Source organism: Calliopsis andreniformis, unplaced genomic scaffold (genome assembly GCF_051401765.1).
Source record: "Calliopsis andreniformis isolate RMS-2024a unplaced genomic scaffold, iyCalAndr_principal scaffold0024, whole genome shotgun sequence".
Taxonomy (NCBI): domain Eukaryota; kingdom Metazoa; phylum Arthropoda; class Insecta; order Hymenoptera; family Andrenidae; genus Calliopsis; species Calliopsis andreniformis.
Genome location: NW_027480433.1, coordinates 7,612,979 through 7,630,622, shown reverse-complemented (window position 1 = coordinate 7,630,622; position 17,644 = coordinate 7,612,979). Strand labels below are relative to the sequence as shown.

The 17,644-nt window shown below is 33.9% G+C and overlaps 2 pseudogenes; both read left to right on the top strand.

Moving 5' to 3' along the window:
• The first annotated feature begins 12,102 nt into the window (after positions 1–12,102).
• On the top strand, positions 12,103–14,465 carry LOC143187437 (uncharacterized; annotated as a pseudogene).
• LOC143187431 (uncharacterized) lies at positions 12,904–13,424 on the top strand (annotated as a pseudogene).
• Positions 14,466–17,644: the final 3,179 nt, after the last annotated feature.

Here is a 17,644-nt window from a genome sequence, read left to right as displayed (position 1 = left end):
GTATATTGCATTAACTGTAAATAATAGTCAGTTGGAAAGGCGTGCAGCCATCTCTTCTAAAACTCGAAAATTAAAAACTTTTTAATAGGAACTAGATTTTCAACGAAGTTCTTTTAATTTCACATTTCTTAAAACATCAATTTTGATGTATATATATATTCAACTTATTCTTTCCAATATACCGCATTTGGTGGAACATCGTGAATAATACAAGTACTGTGAAAGGCAACAGGAAAAGAAACGAAGCTTGTAAACCGATTTTGAATGTCAATGATTTTACATGTGAATTTTTAAAGAAATTTTTAATATGGTTATGTTCTTGGCAAAATTTAGAGACAAATGGCCACTTAACATTAGATACTTTCAAAGCTCTGCATCACAGTACTACAGTTCTTTTACAACTTACAGAGTACTGTTTACAAAATTTTGATATATTATATTTTCTAGCTGGAAAATTTACAACCGAAGAATTAGAGAAACGATTTGGAAATTATAGACTTTTATCTGGTTGTATTTATCATATATCGTATACTGAAGCAATTCATGCAGAAAAAATATCAGATTGAAACGTACATTTACAAAATCGGCAAGTTCGTTTTCTTTTACTGAAATCAAAAATAAATTTCGAATGATAACAGTACCGATCTTTCCATTGATGTAACTGGTTTCTTGGGAATCTTTGATTCTGCATATTTGTCCGATTGTGTTGTTGATGATTCCATTAAAATTTACATATCCGAGTATGCATCCCAACCTGCTGCTAAAAAATGAAATTGCAATATATGTAGATTATTAATTGTGGAGGATAAAGGTAAAACTATAGGCGATATATATTTTGATCACTTACAAAGAGGCGGCCTTTCTCTTCCCACTGAAGAAGTGATAACCGCACTTATTCATATGTATGCACTACTGGATGCCAAAATAAATGATGGTAATTTAGAATCTCAATTCTTACAATCTGAAAATCATAAATACATTTTATGTAAATTAACATATATTAGTATTCAAGCAGATATGCATTATTTAGCATTTTCAGATACATGCGTTTGTGGACAAACTTACCACAGTATTTTGTTTCAATTATTATCAATTTTTTCATATATTTTATCAAGCAATTATGTAAAAACTCTAAATAATAGTCGGTTGGAATGGCGTGCAGCCATCTATTCTAAAAATCGAAAATTAGAAATCTTTTAATAGGAAGTAGATTTTCAACGATGTTCTTTTAATTTCACTTTTCTTAAAACATCAATTTTGATGTATATATATTCAACTTATTCTTTTCAATATGTTTTAATACATTAATAGAGTTTTATTTATTTGCTTAGTATGTACTATTTCACAAGATTTAAGGTTTTACTGGTAGTATTTCAAGAGTACGTTTTGTTATGTTTTCTTATTAATATTATTCAAGATTATCTACTATTATTATTTCAAAATGTAATACTTTATTTAATAATGAATACAAAAATTATGTTTTTGTTATGTTTTATTTAAAATTAATTTCATTTTAGAAAGTGGGATGACCTGACTATAGGCGAACCACCCATTATAATAAAAAAAGGGTAACGCGCCATGATAAATACCCCTAGAGTGGTGAAGAAATCTTTCACAATTACAATACAATATATCCTCTAACACGATTTTATAATTAACTGCATAATTGTTCCTTTCAATATCTAATTATGCTAACCTCTTTAGCCTGTTTCACCTGTTCGCATAACCTATTTGGCTCCGTACCAATAATTTTGTCTATTCCACGTCACTCTATTAACTTATACCACCGACTAGGTAATAATAGACCTAACATCCTATGTATTTTTCTGTCCCTGATTTTTGGGGTGCTAGCACCCCATTATCATTTTAGTGTCACCGCCAATATTACCGGCGAAGTCTCAAAGTAGATTGCAACGCTACGAATTTTCGGAATTACAATTAAAATGGAGTAGGCATGTTATATTAAGCCCGCAATTTTTGAATGTTTATGTAAGAGTAATAGTTAGTAACTATATTGCGAATTTCATTCATTTCTGCCAAAATATAGAAAATATGAAGAATATAAATCAAGTTGCAATATTTAGAAAATAAGACAAACTACTTACATAAATAATAACTATACTCTACGTATCAGCCATTGAGATATTAAAGTTTAACATTTTGTAATGTATTAAGCTATTAAACAGTACAATTTTCTAACGATTTGAACTATTAAAGTATAAAAACTTCTTAATGTATATATATTAATGTATATAACTAAAAAAAATCATGGTACTAAGAAACAATATTTGTTATATGTTGTAATAGTTGTATAATAACTTACTTTAACTTGCAATCTTTGTAAAGTTTCAAAGTATAAAGTAGTAAAGTTTCAAAGTTTCAAAGTATTTCGAAGTAAATAGGAATAATAAATAAACATAATAATTATAGTATATAAACAAGCTAAATGAGAGCACATACATACTTGTCCTGTTTATTATTACACAATTTAATTTAACAATGGAAAGAATTTTTCCCAGTCATTCTTTTTACGAGATTTCAAGGTCACTGATATTTTTGAAACGAGATTCTATATTTTTCTCTATATTCTTCTGGAGGATATCTATAAAAATATATTTAACTTTCTTAATACTCGTAACGTTTCAATTATTATTTCGCAAGATGACTTGCTATAAATAACGCTCTGATCTTTTAAATAGAACTGCAAAAAATCCGTTAAATTATTGTTTATAATAATAAACAATTTTAAAATTTAGATATGGTTCTCTGATTCAATTTGTTTGGATAAATTTGTAAGAAATTGTATTGAAATTTATTTGTCAGAAAAATACGAAGAATAAGAAATCTGTTCCTTAGACAATGGTTGGGGTAAGTGCTGTGGGGTTCATCACAGTCCTGTTACCGAAAGGCATAGCCTTCCCCACTCCGTGGTCAGATCCTTTAGGAACAATATTCCCATTCTTTAGCAATACGGTGTCGGGCCGCTTGCCTTCTTTAAACACTCGCTCTTATTTCAAACAGTCACACAACACCCAATAACTGGAAGGCCAAACGTAGCCATCAGCCATCAGGCACCAACGGGACTGTTTAATCTCATGCACCTTCAATCAGCCACAGGCAGACTAAGACCCTATTACCCTATCATAAATCCCTCAAAGACACATTCTCGTTCGGATAACCGTCCCAAACTCTCTCTCAAAATACCTTAACGCTAGCATATTTAATTATTTAAGTTGGAATTTGTTTTTCATGGTCTTCTTAATTAGTTAGTTTATTATTTTTATGTAAAAGAACATATTATATTTTCATATATATGTTTATATTTATATATCATGAAGAGACAAAAGTAACGACATGACTATATGTATAACTATGCAAAATAACATTTTTTTACAATGTTTTAATTCGTAACACATAGTATGTGAGCTAAAGCGTGGGTGGGCAAAGCTCCTTTTCTATATTGAATGAACTGTCAAATTCGACTCTATTCTGAGAAGTCACACGTATGTAAGCACACACACTATTCGATATTTCACCACAGGTTGAAATAGTTCTCCACGTAAACGTTATTCGTGAGTAGAGGTCGCCTAATTCAGTCTACAAACTATGCATCGGTAAGGCAGTTTGACCTGAGACACAAAACCCCATTGAATGTTAGGTCTATCATTATCTGGTCGGTGCTTATACATACCTTTATGAATTTTTAAATTCTTCAGTTTGATTCAAAGATAGTTTTATCTTGTTTCACACTTATATTTTCTTGGGTTAAACTTTACTTTGGGCAAACAAAAATTAATGGGTTTTTTTTACATATTTTAATAATACTAGACGAGCGGAATCCAAAAATGCAAATTTTAAGTTTAGGAATCCAGCGGTTGAAAAGTTATGCGTATTTATAGGTGAGCATTTTTAAACTATTTCACTAGCTACTTTGACGCCATATTGGCTTCTAAACGCTGCTCAGCCAATGAGCGGAGCCGCTGGCTATGAGCAATTGCATATGGTGATGACCATTTAAGCTGTATATACAAATGTTATTATTTCCCTTTTTCAATTTCCTTTCTAGTCTAGACCTAGTGACGGACTAGAACCAAGTGATAAGATATACTAATTTCAACTAATTGAAGTCATTCTAAGTGGTGACTGCGTGCAAAAGCCAAATTCATTATATTATCAATTAAATGTATATTCGTTTCTAATAGCATCCATTAAAGATGACATCATACCAATTTTATTATATTTACAAAATCGACGCCATAAGAATTCGCATAAACGGTATGCATATTCATCGTCGTGAAAACGAGCTCTTCCACGCATCCAGTCTTTCGCTGGTCGCCAGTTGGACTCAATTTTTTGAGTGTGGGTACCATCGCTGGCTTCAATTAAAAAATTATTTACATTTATTTACATTATTTGCATTAAAAATTATTTACAAAGATTATTTACAAAAATTATTTACAAAAGATTAAAATTGATTAAAAAATTTAGTAATTATTTATAATACGTGCCTCCTCACCGATTTTTTTGAAACTTTTTTATACCATGTATCTTGATACATGGATTAATTTTTCTAAATGAAATAATTGTCGCTCTCTTTTCGTTTTCGAGATAAACATTTTTATTTGCTTGAAAATTATGGTGGCATGCCGAGGGTAGGTAGCAAAAAGGGGATTTGAGTTGGGTTAGAGCTAGGGCCGCGAAAGAATTCGAATTCGGTCGCGCGAGAATTATTCCGTTAAGACCGTTTTGAACCGAACCGGAAATAAAATCGCGCTTGTGTGTGTGTGTGTGTGTGTGTGTGTGTGTGTGTGTGTGTGTGTGTGTGTGTGTGTGTGTGTGTGTGTGTGTGTGTGTGTGTGTGTGTGTGTACACAATAACTATAATAATCACAATAATCATAATAATAATCTTAACAATCATAGTAATCATAGTAATAACTGTAATAACCATAATAATCATACCAATCGTAAGAATAAAACGAATAATCATGGAAGTAATCTTAATAATCATTATAATAGCCATAGTCATCATAATAATCATAATAGCCACAATAACCTTAATGATGATCATAATAATCATAGTAATCAAACTAAAAACCATAATAATCATATAAATCATAATAATATACATAATATACCTGGAAATTACCATAATGACCATTATAAATACATAAGAAACATATTAATCATAATAGACATAATAATCTTAATGATGATCATAATAATCATTCTAACAACCATAATAATCATAATAATCATTATAATAACCACTATAATCATAATAATCATAATAATAATAATAATAATCATAATAATAATAATAATAACCATAATAACCATAATAACCATAATAACCATAATAATCATAATAATCATAATAATAATAATACATCATAACAATCATAATAATTGCGATAATAATCATAATAACCGCGATAATAATCACAATAATAATCGTAATAAATATAATAATCATAATAATAATAGTAATAACTGTAATAACCATAACAATGATAACAATCGTAATAATAAACTGAATAATCATAGCAATCGTTATAATAGACAGAATAATCATTGAAATAATATTAATAATCATTATAATAGCCATAATAATCATAATAATCATTGTCACAATAATAACCTTAGTGATGATCGTAATAATCATAGTAATCATAGTAATTTTTATAAACAATTCAATGCCCATTTTTATGGCAAGAGACCGATTCATTTCTTAAAAAGTGCACTACTTCCAGGATCGATTAAAAAGAATAATCCTACATAGTTCCAAAGCCAGTTGTACATAGATCACAAAATCTTTTGATCTTTTGTTCCAAGACTCATACATGGCGAGAAATTCATCCTCCCATGGGGATGTTCTAAAAAAGCTGTTTTCGACGAAGGGCCCCGTCGCCGCCATTTTGTATGGAAATGAAAATAAAAATATTGCTTTTCATACTTCAATATGTGTTGAGTAAACCCTCTGAAAAGAAATTCTACTCCGTTTGTCATACTCCCAAAATAAATTGTCAAATTTAGGGCTTCTTTTCTGCGTCTAAAGTGGTTTTACCCCTTAAGTAGATGAAATTAGTTATTTTGAAATGATAGACTGTGTATGTGTGTATGTGTAAAATTATTCAATTTTTTTCAACAAAAGGATTTAAAATATTTTTTAAAAAAAATGTGATTGAGTACATGAAATTAGTTATTTGAAATATAATAAAATTTTAAAAATTATATATATATTATTTGCAATTGTTACGAATTGATTTATAGAAATGTAAGTATAGACTGGGAAGGTAGAATGCAATAGATAACTAAGTACATGAAATTAAAATTTAATGTTAATATTTATTAAACTTTTTTCTTCATTATTATTTAAATGCGTAAAATCACAATAGAATTTTATACAATATTAAATATTAGCATTGTAGACAAGAATATTTAAAGCACACGCTAGTAGTTCACAATCAATCAAAGAATCGTCGGCGAAATATTTACTGTTACATATCATATTAGCAATACATGACAAGTTCGTTTTTGGTGTGACACCATTTTGTTTCAAAACATTTACAAAATTTATAAACTGAATATTAATACGATGCGTATTTTCATATAGTTGGGACCGCATAAGATTAATACATTTTACATGATTGAATAAATTATTCAACGTTTCCATAGTGTAATATAAGGAGATACTGGCTAGACTAAATTTTATAAGCTTAACATTATGAATTTTGGTAAATTCTATTACAAATTCTTCAATCCATATTGGTGGGGAATCTGAATTCACGGATAGAACACATTCTTTAATTTCTGCACGTTTTTCAATGAGTGCATCCCATATTGGTGCAGGTAATAGAAGTTGAGTGCCCCGATTATCACCAAGAATAATTTCAACGGTTGATATGGGTCCAACTGCGATTCCAATTTCTAAATATTTATAGGATGTTGCTGTCAGCTGGTACCTACTTCTCATGATACGAACAGGGCATGGGTGTGACGATTTGAAAGTAGAATTAGATCTAGAAGAAATCAATTTTCTTTATAAGATACATATAAATTTAATATTTTAATTTAAAGATTAAGAGTAAGATTAATACATACTGTGGGATTGGAAGATTTTTGCTAAATCAAGCTCGTGTATATGATAATGTAAGTATATACAGGGTGTAACAAACATGTCGCAGTTCCTTAAAAGGGGTGATTCAGGGGGTGATTCGCAACAACTTTTTCCTTAGCGAAAATGTAAGATGAGGTTTCGTTAACGAGTTATTAATGAAAAACACCGGCCAATGAGAGCGCGAGTTTGCCGTCCGAGCGACTGCGGTAGCGTTGGATACGCGCTGGGCGCTACTGTTGTACTCCGCACAAGAAAGTCGGCATGCGTCGAAGGAAATAGCATTAGTATGAAAATATTTGCATAACGTATAAACGAAAAAGCAATGCAACAAAAGAAATGAACGGAAAATTGGAGAATTAATGTTGAAGATAGAAACGTTGAAAGTAGTCTGCGTTAGATTTAAAAAATAACAATCATTAATGAATTAAATGCAATTCATCTGTAGTTTGTAAATCTGTGTCACTGGGTCACTGTACCGATACTGGTCATCGACCGTCGAAATGGTTTATGGTAGGGTAGAATTTTTCCAAGAAAGCTCCTTGTACCCCCCACGTAGTTTAAGTACCTCAAACATTCCTTGTTCGGACACTCCGAGATCATGTCTCCTTCGAAACCAAAGCAATAAAGCCATAAATTACCTAAACGCCTGCCCTAGCATAAACCATTTCGACGGTCGATGACCGAGATCGGTACAGTGACCCAGTGACACAGGTTTACAAACTACAGGTGAAGTTTGTTCTCCTCTTCCTTTATTTTTTGTTGTATTGCTTTTTCGTTTATACGTTATGCGAATAAGAAATTTACATATTCGTGTTTTTACGTTGCACGTAGCTTTCCTCGATTTTAAGTAATTATTCACTTCAAGTGATAAACAAAAAAAGGACTCGGTATTATTTATTATGTCGCTTTCAGTTTTCATACTAATGCTATTTTCTTCGATGTATGACGACTTTCTTGTTCGGAGTACAACCGTAGCATCTAGCGCGCCTACTCAACACTACCGCGGTCGCTCGGACGGCAAACTCGCGCTCTCATTGGCCGGTGTTTTTCGTTAATAACTCGTTAACGAAGCCTCATCTTACATTTTCGCTAAGGAAGAAGTTGTTTCAAATCACCCCCTGAATCACCCCTTTTAAGGAACTCCAACATTTTTGTTACACCCTGTATATATTTGTATAATCACTGGAAATATAATATTACTAAATGAATTAGACTAAATATTTTAATAATCCACACAATATTCTACGCCTTAACTTCTGATCTGTGCCCTATGGCTTACCAATCCACTCTGCCGAATTTTCCTTCATCCCGCACCGTCGACACCACTCATTTCTTTCATGCTCTCTCTCACTCACGACCCAAACCTAAACAATAAATCTAAAGCTATCTCCAAGGGTTTGGCACACGGTTCTACAGGCCATCGTCACTCGTCTGCAAAACATCAACGTCCCAAATGGCCCAGTCATAAACTACTTAAGTCTAAATGTTTTTAAACATAACATAATCTTATCGAACCCCACAATACTTCACATATTTAATTTTCTTAGTTTCATTATCTTCGGTTGATTCGTTGATTGGAATATGAGACACAGATTCATTATTTTCTTCATAATATTGAGAACACATTTTGATATAATTCTATTTATAAAAACTGTATTCTGGTATACAATTAATAGTAATTAATACAATTTTTCTGTACGAAATATTTCAAACACAATTAACTCACACGTGTGACACGAAGTTTACAGATTGAACTTTATATTTTAGCACAGCATTTAATGAATAACTCAGGCAAGTTCCCGTAAGAAATGTTTTCAGTTGGCTTCCGACCATTGCAAATATGCTTTACTCCTTCCACTTATATTTGTTGTTATGATCAATTGGGAGGGGGAGACTTCCTATTCTCTTTCGTATCACATATCGAAGCGCGAACGATCCCCCCCCCCCCCCCCCCCCTGCCACATCCATTGAATTCAGTTTCCCCTCCCCTTACTTTACCATCACAACTATTCGTCAACATGTTCTACATCAATTATAATTATACATTTTGCCAAATTGTATAATAGATGTCTAATATTTCGTCGTAATTGATTAGCAATACATATATATATCACTTGCAATCTCAGAATGTAATATGAAATATTATGTTTAGTATTTATGTTCTTATAAATTGTATAAATGAATGCTTGATTCAATAACAGCTGACTAGTCATAAATCTGCATTGTATTTATAACCATTGCATAATACATGAAAAAAAGATGTAAGCATTGTATTTATACTGATACAATAAGTGTTAAAATAATTTCCAAAAAGAATACATATTTTTTTTGCTTAACTAATTTTTAAAATGCATTTGTAATATATTATATGATTTATTTAGTTTCTCGAATTGCGTGTGACTTCTCGTCAGCATAATGTCAGCATAATCTAAAATTATCAAAAATTTTATACGAGCAAACAGATGCAACGTAATTGCGACATATGACACCAGTTTAAACTGTGATCAGAATATATAAAAGTAAAATAAAAGATTTGTATGAAATGTGCTGTTACATTCAAGAGTTAACAAGTCATGGACATGGATGAATTTGTTCTTACTGAACACGAATTGCGGGAACAAGCCGTTCGTTTGAATTGTCTAGATGATTACATTGCATGGGAAGAAGGTTGCAACGAATATCTTGAGTCATTGGAACAATATTGTCGAGTAGAGAAACGCCCTCGATTATCAATTGGTACTCAACAATCTCTGGTTGCTCGAATTGCACAATTTGAAAGTCTTAAACTAGTGACGCGTACTCGTTTCGTGCACGAAGGTGCAGGACATTCAAACAATGGTCTCTTGTGGCGTGAATTAGAAACTGCATTCGAAAATCATGTATTGACAGGTGTTGTGATAAACTCAGATTATATCGATCCACGTAATTTCCTTCACGGTGCGAGAAGTATAGTGCTTTTACATGTCAGACATGCATTGGTGAAGCACACTGCACTTAAAGTGAATACGATATTTAATGGGGAATTTATAGCAGGTGATATATGTGAAACGAAAAGCTTAAATACCAAAGACTGTTAGTTATTTCGCGCATCGGATCTTGAGGAGTGGTATGAACGATGTATTGTTGAATGTACAATAACATTGTTGGAAGAATTTCAGGAATGTGATAGTGGGTGGACATTGTCGCAAATACTGAATTTAATAATCAATTTGAACAAGTATAATCCGAAGCATGTTGGATGTCATTTCAAGCTACCGCGAGAAATACTACTTAAAAAAGCAGTAATTTCTGTAAAATCCTATGACCACGCATGTCTCGCATGGGCTGTGGCAGCCGCTTTATATTCAGCTAAACAGCATACATCTCAACAAAGTTCCTATCCATATTATAGAACAGTGCTTAATTTTGAGAATATCGGATATCCAATATCCATGAATGATATTAAAAAGTTTGAAACGATGAACAATATCTCCGTTAATCTATTCAGCATCGAAGAAAACATCAAGAAAACAAAGAAGGATCTGAAGTAAGTCATCGTTCCATTGCGTCTCACTGATCAGAACAGGGATAGACATGTGAATTTGTTGTACATAGAGATTGATGGCATAGGACACTTTGCATGGATAAAAAATTTGTCTCGACTTGTTGGCACACAATTAAGCAAACATAAAGAAAAGAAGTTCATCTGTGATCGGTGCGTATAAAACGTGTAAAAACATTAAGATTTTAATTTTATGAAGAATAAACGATTATACATGAATACTTTTACAGATGCTTACACTTCTTCAATTCCCGTGAGAGGTTAGATACTCATCAGAATGATTGTCAGAATATGAATAAATGCACTGTTCTGCTAGCCAGCGAGGACGATAAATGGCTCAAAGTTAACAATTATTGCAGAAAGGGTCGGGTTCCGTTTGTGGTTTATGAAGACCTCGAGTGTGTTTTAGAAAAAATTAAGGATAGTGTCGCAGATGAATGTATATCGCATGCATATCAACATCATAGGGTATTCAGTATTGGATATTGTATGCATTGTTCTTATGATACACCATTATCATCATATCAATATCGTCGCGATATAGACTGCGTTTCATGGTTTATCCAGGAATTAAAGAATTTAGCACAGACTGTTAAATCTATATTATCTAATAATATCTCTATGGTGCACCTAACGAAAGAGCAGTGGGATGAATTTCACAATGTTATACATTACCATATTTGTGAGAAACCATTCGATATCAACGAAACACGTGTGAGTTATCATTGTCATTTAACAGGGCGCTATAGATGCCCTACACATGTTGACTGTAATATAAATTATAAAAACTCATTCCACGTCCCGATAGCCTTTCACAATTTATCTGGATATGATTCACATTTTATCATCATGGAATTAGCTAACGCATCTGAAGGTTACATTGATTTACTACCTATAACCAAAGAAAAGTATATTTCTGTTACAAAATATTTAAAAGATGTAACAGAAGAAGAATTATGTTGTCGAAATTATATAAGATTACGATTTATCGATTCGTATAAATTTTTAAATACTAGTCTTTGTAAATTAGCGTCTTTTCTCAGTAAAGATAAGCAAACAATTTTATAATCTAATCTTCAAATGTTGTCCACAGAAAAATTTGATTTATTGACGTGAAAGGGTGTCTTTCCGTAGAAGATTCTTGTTTACCATCGCTGGAATCTTCTTACAGTTCATTGACTGATGAAATAGTATCCGAAAGCGATTACGCACACGCTGAGAACATATGGCATTCTTTCGAGATTAAAACTTTAGGTGAATACAGCGATTTGTATTTAAAAACAGATATTTTATTATTAGCAGATATTTTCGAAAATTTCCGTGAAAGTTGTATCAAGAGTTATGGTCTAGATCAGGCTCACTATTACACATTACCTGGTTTTATATGGGATGCTATGTTAAAGCATACTAAAGTTAATTTTGAATTGCTCACTGACATCGAAATGGTTTTGTTTACCGAGCGGTGTATACGTGGTGGTTTGAGTCAATGTTCTGGGAGATATGCGCAAGCCAATAATAAGTATATGTTATCCTATGATCCATCGAAATCGTCATCGTACCTCATGTACTCTGATATAAACAATTTATATGGATGGGCAATGTGTCAACCATTACCATATGCAGGATTTCAATGGATCGATAGTGTTGAAAATTTTGATGTATCCTCAATTGCAATTGATTCATCGATAGGTTATATTCTTGAAGTTGATATAGAATATCCACAACATCTACATGATGATCATGCTGATCTACCGTTTTGTCCAACACGTGCCAAATCCTCTGGTAAGAAACAGGATAAGTTATTGGCTACATTATACGATAAGGAGCGTTACGGTATACATTATTGCAACTTACAACAGTGTATTCATCATGGTCTTCACATTACAAAGATACAACGCATTCTCGAATTTAATCAATCACCATGGCTTCGCGATTATATAGAACTCAATACTCAATTTCGAACACATGCATCAAATGATTTTGAAAAAAATTTGTATAAATTAAAGAACAATGCAGTATTTGGTAAAACAATGAAAAATGTTCGAAATCATGTTGATGTAAAACATCTGACAAAATGGGATGGAAGATTTGGTGTACAGGCAATAATCTCAAAACCTAACTTTCAAAGCAGAAGTATTCTTTCAGAAAATTTAATTGCAATTGAGTTGCGTAAACTTATGGTTAAATTCAACAAATCAATTTACGTTGGTATGGCCATTTTAAACATATTCCACTACGATTATATGTGTCCATTACACCAACGAAGTTGTAAAATTATGTATACTGACACAGACAGTTTAATTTATTATATTCAATGTGAAGATGTTTATGAGATGATGAAATGCGATATCCATAGATTCGACACAAGCGATTATCCAAAAGACAATATATATGGTATACCGCTTGTCAATAAGAAAGGGCTGGTTCGATGAATTATGAAAACAGTGATTCAATAATGACTGAATTCATTGGACTCAGAGCAAAAGCGTATGCTTTGAAAGTGTTTGGTAAAAAAGATGTCAAAACGTTGAAAAGTGTCAAAAACAATGTAGTTGCCAAAATGATCAATTTCGATGATTACAAGCATTGTTTACGCAATGCATATCAAATAACTCGTCGTCAGTCATGCATAAGATCTAAATTGCATAAGGTATATATTGTAACAAAATTGAAAATTGCTCTCAGTCCATATGATGATAAGCGATATCTTGTATCTGATTCAAATGATACACTAGCTTGGGGGCATTATAAAATAAAATTGTAAAGGATAGAATCTGTACAATAATAGATTAAAATTATTTTACGAAAATCGATTTATTTGCATCTTTTATATTAACGTTGTAGTAAAAACATCCTTTTATGTTTACAGTACATTATTTTCATGTATCCATGAATTGCGTGAATTATCAAACCTTAACCATTTAACATATACTTTATCATCCTCCTTACGTAATACTTTTTCCACTAAATACACATCGGGATTGATAACGCGTTGTAATTCATGTTCGTAAAATCCTCCTGCAATAGGCTTTCCGCATGAATCTTGCAGCAGATAAGTCACAGGATTAGTTATCTATACTTTGATTATCTTGAACACTTCAGGAGTCCAATATGGTGTATATCCTTTGTCGGAAACGGTTTTGTATTTGCTGACGCGTACAGGGACACCAACCTTAAATCTCGGTGAAGCAGCAATCTTTATCTGGCTATATACTGTGTTCAAAAGCTTACCAGCAATTGTAGGGGCAACACCACATGGTCGCATTCTAATAGTCCTATGTTTCCGTATGTTGTATTCAGCCACAAGGTTCGGTAATGCGTCGATCCATCTGTATGTTCCAATGAGTACAAACAGTTTCCAAATATGACGCTTTAAAGTACGATTAAAACGTTACTCGATGGAAGCCTTCATCACTGAATATGTTGAATACTGATTAATATTATGTTTTTTTAAGAATCTCTGTACATCAGCATTGTAAAATTTCTTTTCTTGGTCGGTTTGTAAATTTTTTGGACATCGATCTCGAATTACTTTTGCCAATGCTTTGGCTACTTCGAAACCATTTTTTGTTTTGAGTGGTACAACCCATGCATATTTGCTTAATGCATCTGTAACTGTGAGTATGTAATGATAACCTTCACTGAATCGTGAGTATGGACGCATCTCAACCATGTCAGCTTGCCACAGACCATCATATCCATGTACGATAACACGTCTGCGGGGGAAATTTCTTCGTGCAGACGCATGCAACTCCTTTACAAGCTGTTGGTTTTCGAGGCTATGCTTTTCCTTAGACTTCATTGATTTTTACATTGTTGTTACTGCTGTGGTCTGTTATATAATCTTCCTCTTGAGAATGAGGGTTCAATACATGCAATACTTGTCGAACATCATTTTGCAGTATTATTAAATTGTTCTGAAATGTAGCCAATCCTTGTTCAAATTCCTGCTGTATCTGTTGAACATTATTCTGTATTGTTATCACATTGCTTTGAAATGTGCTCAACTTTTTCTCAAATTCCTGCTGTTGAACCTTTAAGATTGATATGCATTGTTCCAAGTACTGCTTATTGACTGCATCTGTGTTGACCTCCAGCTGTGTAACATTTCGAATTTTGTAGTATTTTGCGTCAAAGTTGGAATCAATCATGTAGAGCGCGTTATCGTGCATATAATTTCGAAACATGCCACTCCATTTATACTACTATACTGGTGAGGTCTCATACTTTCTAAGTGATACCCCAAACTTATTGATTAACATTTCGTTGAGAATAAATCAATTATGAGCTTGCAGTTTAATTTATAATGAGACCTGCTTCGCGAAGTTCTTCGATAATCGATAGAAACTCGATGTCGTGTCAATTTTTACCAGCTTGACGCGATGCTTCTAACAAACGCAGGCGATCTACTAATTCGTTTTGATCATCCCAATGTATATAACCGATTTGGTTATTGTTTACTGCCATAGCATTTGGTATCTGCTTGTTAACTGTTATGACATTTGGTGTAGTATGTTCAAATCTTCTACCTGTTCGGCTCTTAATTGCACGAGCAAGTAGGGGAGGATTTATACAGAGTGTAACAAAAATGTTGCAGTTGCTTGAAAGTGGTGACTCAGGGGGTGATTTGAAACTACTTGTTCCTTACCGAAAAAGTAAGATGAGGCTTCGCTAACGAGTTATTAACGAAAAACACCGGCCAGTGAGAGGGCGAGGTTGCCGTCCGAGCCAGCGCGGTAGCGTTGGGTACGCGCGCTAGATGCTACGGTTGTACTCCGAACAAGAATGTCGTCATTCATCGTAGAAAATAGCATTAGTATAAAAACTGAAAGCGACACAATAAATAATACCGAGTCCTTTTTCTGTTTATCACTTGAAGTGAATAATTAGTTAAATTCGAGGAAAACTACGTGCAACGTAACAACACGAATACGTAAATTTCTTATTCGCATAACGTATAAACAAAAAAGAAATACGACAAAAAATAAAGGGACGGGAGAACAAACTTCACCTGTAGTTTGTCAACTTGTGTCACTGGGTTACTGTACCGCTCCTCGTCACCGACCGTCGAAATGGTTTATGCTAGTGTAACAACCAGTCGCGACCTCATTTGTGAGGAAGTCCGGTGTCGCAAGACATCTCCCCTTAATAATTAATAAATAATAAGCGATAATCAAAATTCGAGCAGTGGCAGTGGAAGGAAAACCCTAACCTCGAATCCTCAATCGAATCCTCAATCGAATCCTCAATCAAATCCTCAACCGAATCCTCAATTGAATCCTCAATCGAATCCTCAATCGAATCCTCGCGCCAGTGACACGCGGCGGGCGTGCGCACAGGATCGGTACGTCATCAGGGCGACATCCTATGGCATGCGATAGAACACACGCTGACGACAGGATGACGACCGAGTGATGACAGTACAAGCCAATCAACAAACAACGCTCTCTGTACGCCGGCGCAGACACCATCAGACGCATGCGCTGAAAACCCGGAACCAATAGAGGACGCATATCCTGCGATGACTCCTACACGCGCAAGTGCAACACGGCGCTACCCCTACACCGAGGTCAGTCATTGGGCCCAAAAGAGGGTGGCAATTTCCCTGTATAAGTAGGGCAGCGCCAGCCCCAGCGGAGAGTCTTCTTCGAAATTACTAAGTGCTAAAATTTAATCAGTGCTAAAATAATAAGTGTTAAAAACCCTAGTCCTCCCCAAAACTCCGAACCTCACTAAAGCAGCTTTAACTAGCTCCTTGATCCTCTGAATTGAAGCAGTTTCGATTAGCTTCTCCATTACCGACTGAGACAGCTTCAACTAGCTCCTTAGTCTTTCCTTGACGCATTCTATCACTGCCACCTGCTCAAATTAGGATTAATTAGTATTTTATTTCTATTAAAACCTAGTGATAAGCATTCATTGCATAGTGATAAGAATCTACCACGCAGAGGACTAAAGGTAGTACCATTATAAGAATAAATTTAAGAAACCTATTATTGTAGAACATTTAGCTAATAAATAGTTTCTTGTTATATTTCAAAAGAGAAATCATAGTCTATGGAACTCATTTCTTAACCGCACGCCACACGAATCCTACCCCCTCGTTCACGGGTAAGCCGCTCTATCCGTGAACGTTTTATGTACGACACACGATCCGTTACATAAAATATTTCTGGTGACAGCGGTGGGATTCGAAGCGACAGGGATCCGAAGCGACAAGGATACAAAGCGACAGGAATACGCATACTATTTGTAACTATTACTATTTCATTTACCATTTAAAATATTCTTTTCTTTCGTTTTTTTTTTTACCAAGTAAAACTTGGTCAAGCAATCCTATGGTCGCAGTGGCAAGAAATTTATATTTCTAAGCGGAGACTAAGATTTCTCTCGTATAATTATGGCTCTCGCGGAAGAATTCGCGCGGCTACAACTGAACCAAGACAATGCTCGAACGCTGACCATTAGTATTAGGGATGCGGCGGATACAGTACCTCCGTTTGAGGGAGGAAACATTCCCGTCTACCAGTTCGCGAAATGTTGCAGAAATGCTAAAAGCATAGTCGCACCCAACGCGGAGTACGGATTAGTGCAACTTATAAAGAACAAGCTATTCGGACAAGACTCACGAGTAGCTCTAAACGGCGATTATAATACAATCGACGACTTGATTAAAGTTCTTGGTTCACGGTTCGCCCCGCTACATTCATCCATACAATTATATGGTGATCTGTCAAAAATTGCACAATTACCTACTGAAGCCACAGTTGATTACAGTAGCAGAGTCTCTGGCATACTGTTGCAAATTCAGTATTACCATGAGATAGAGGTGCCACAACACAGTAGACATTTCAATAAATCTGCTGAGATAAATGCGATCAGAACATTTTTGACAGGTCTAAAGCCGGAATTATACGCACGTATGGGCGTAGTAGAATTCAATAATTTAGACGACGCAATTATTGCTGCAATTAAAGCAGAAGC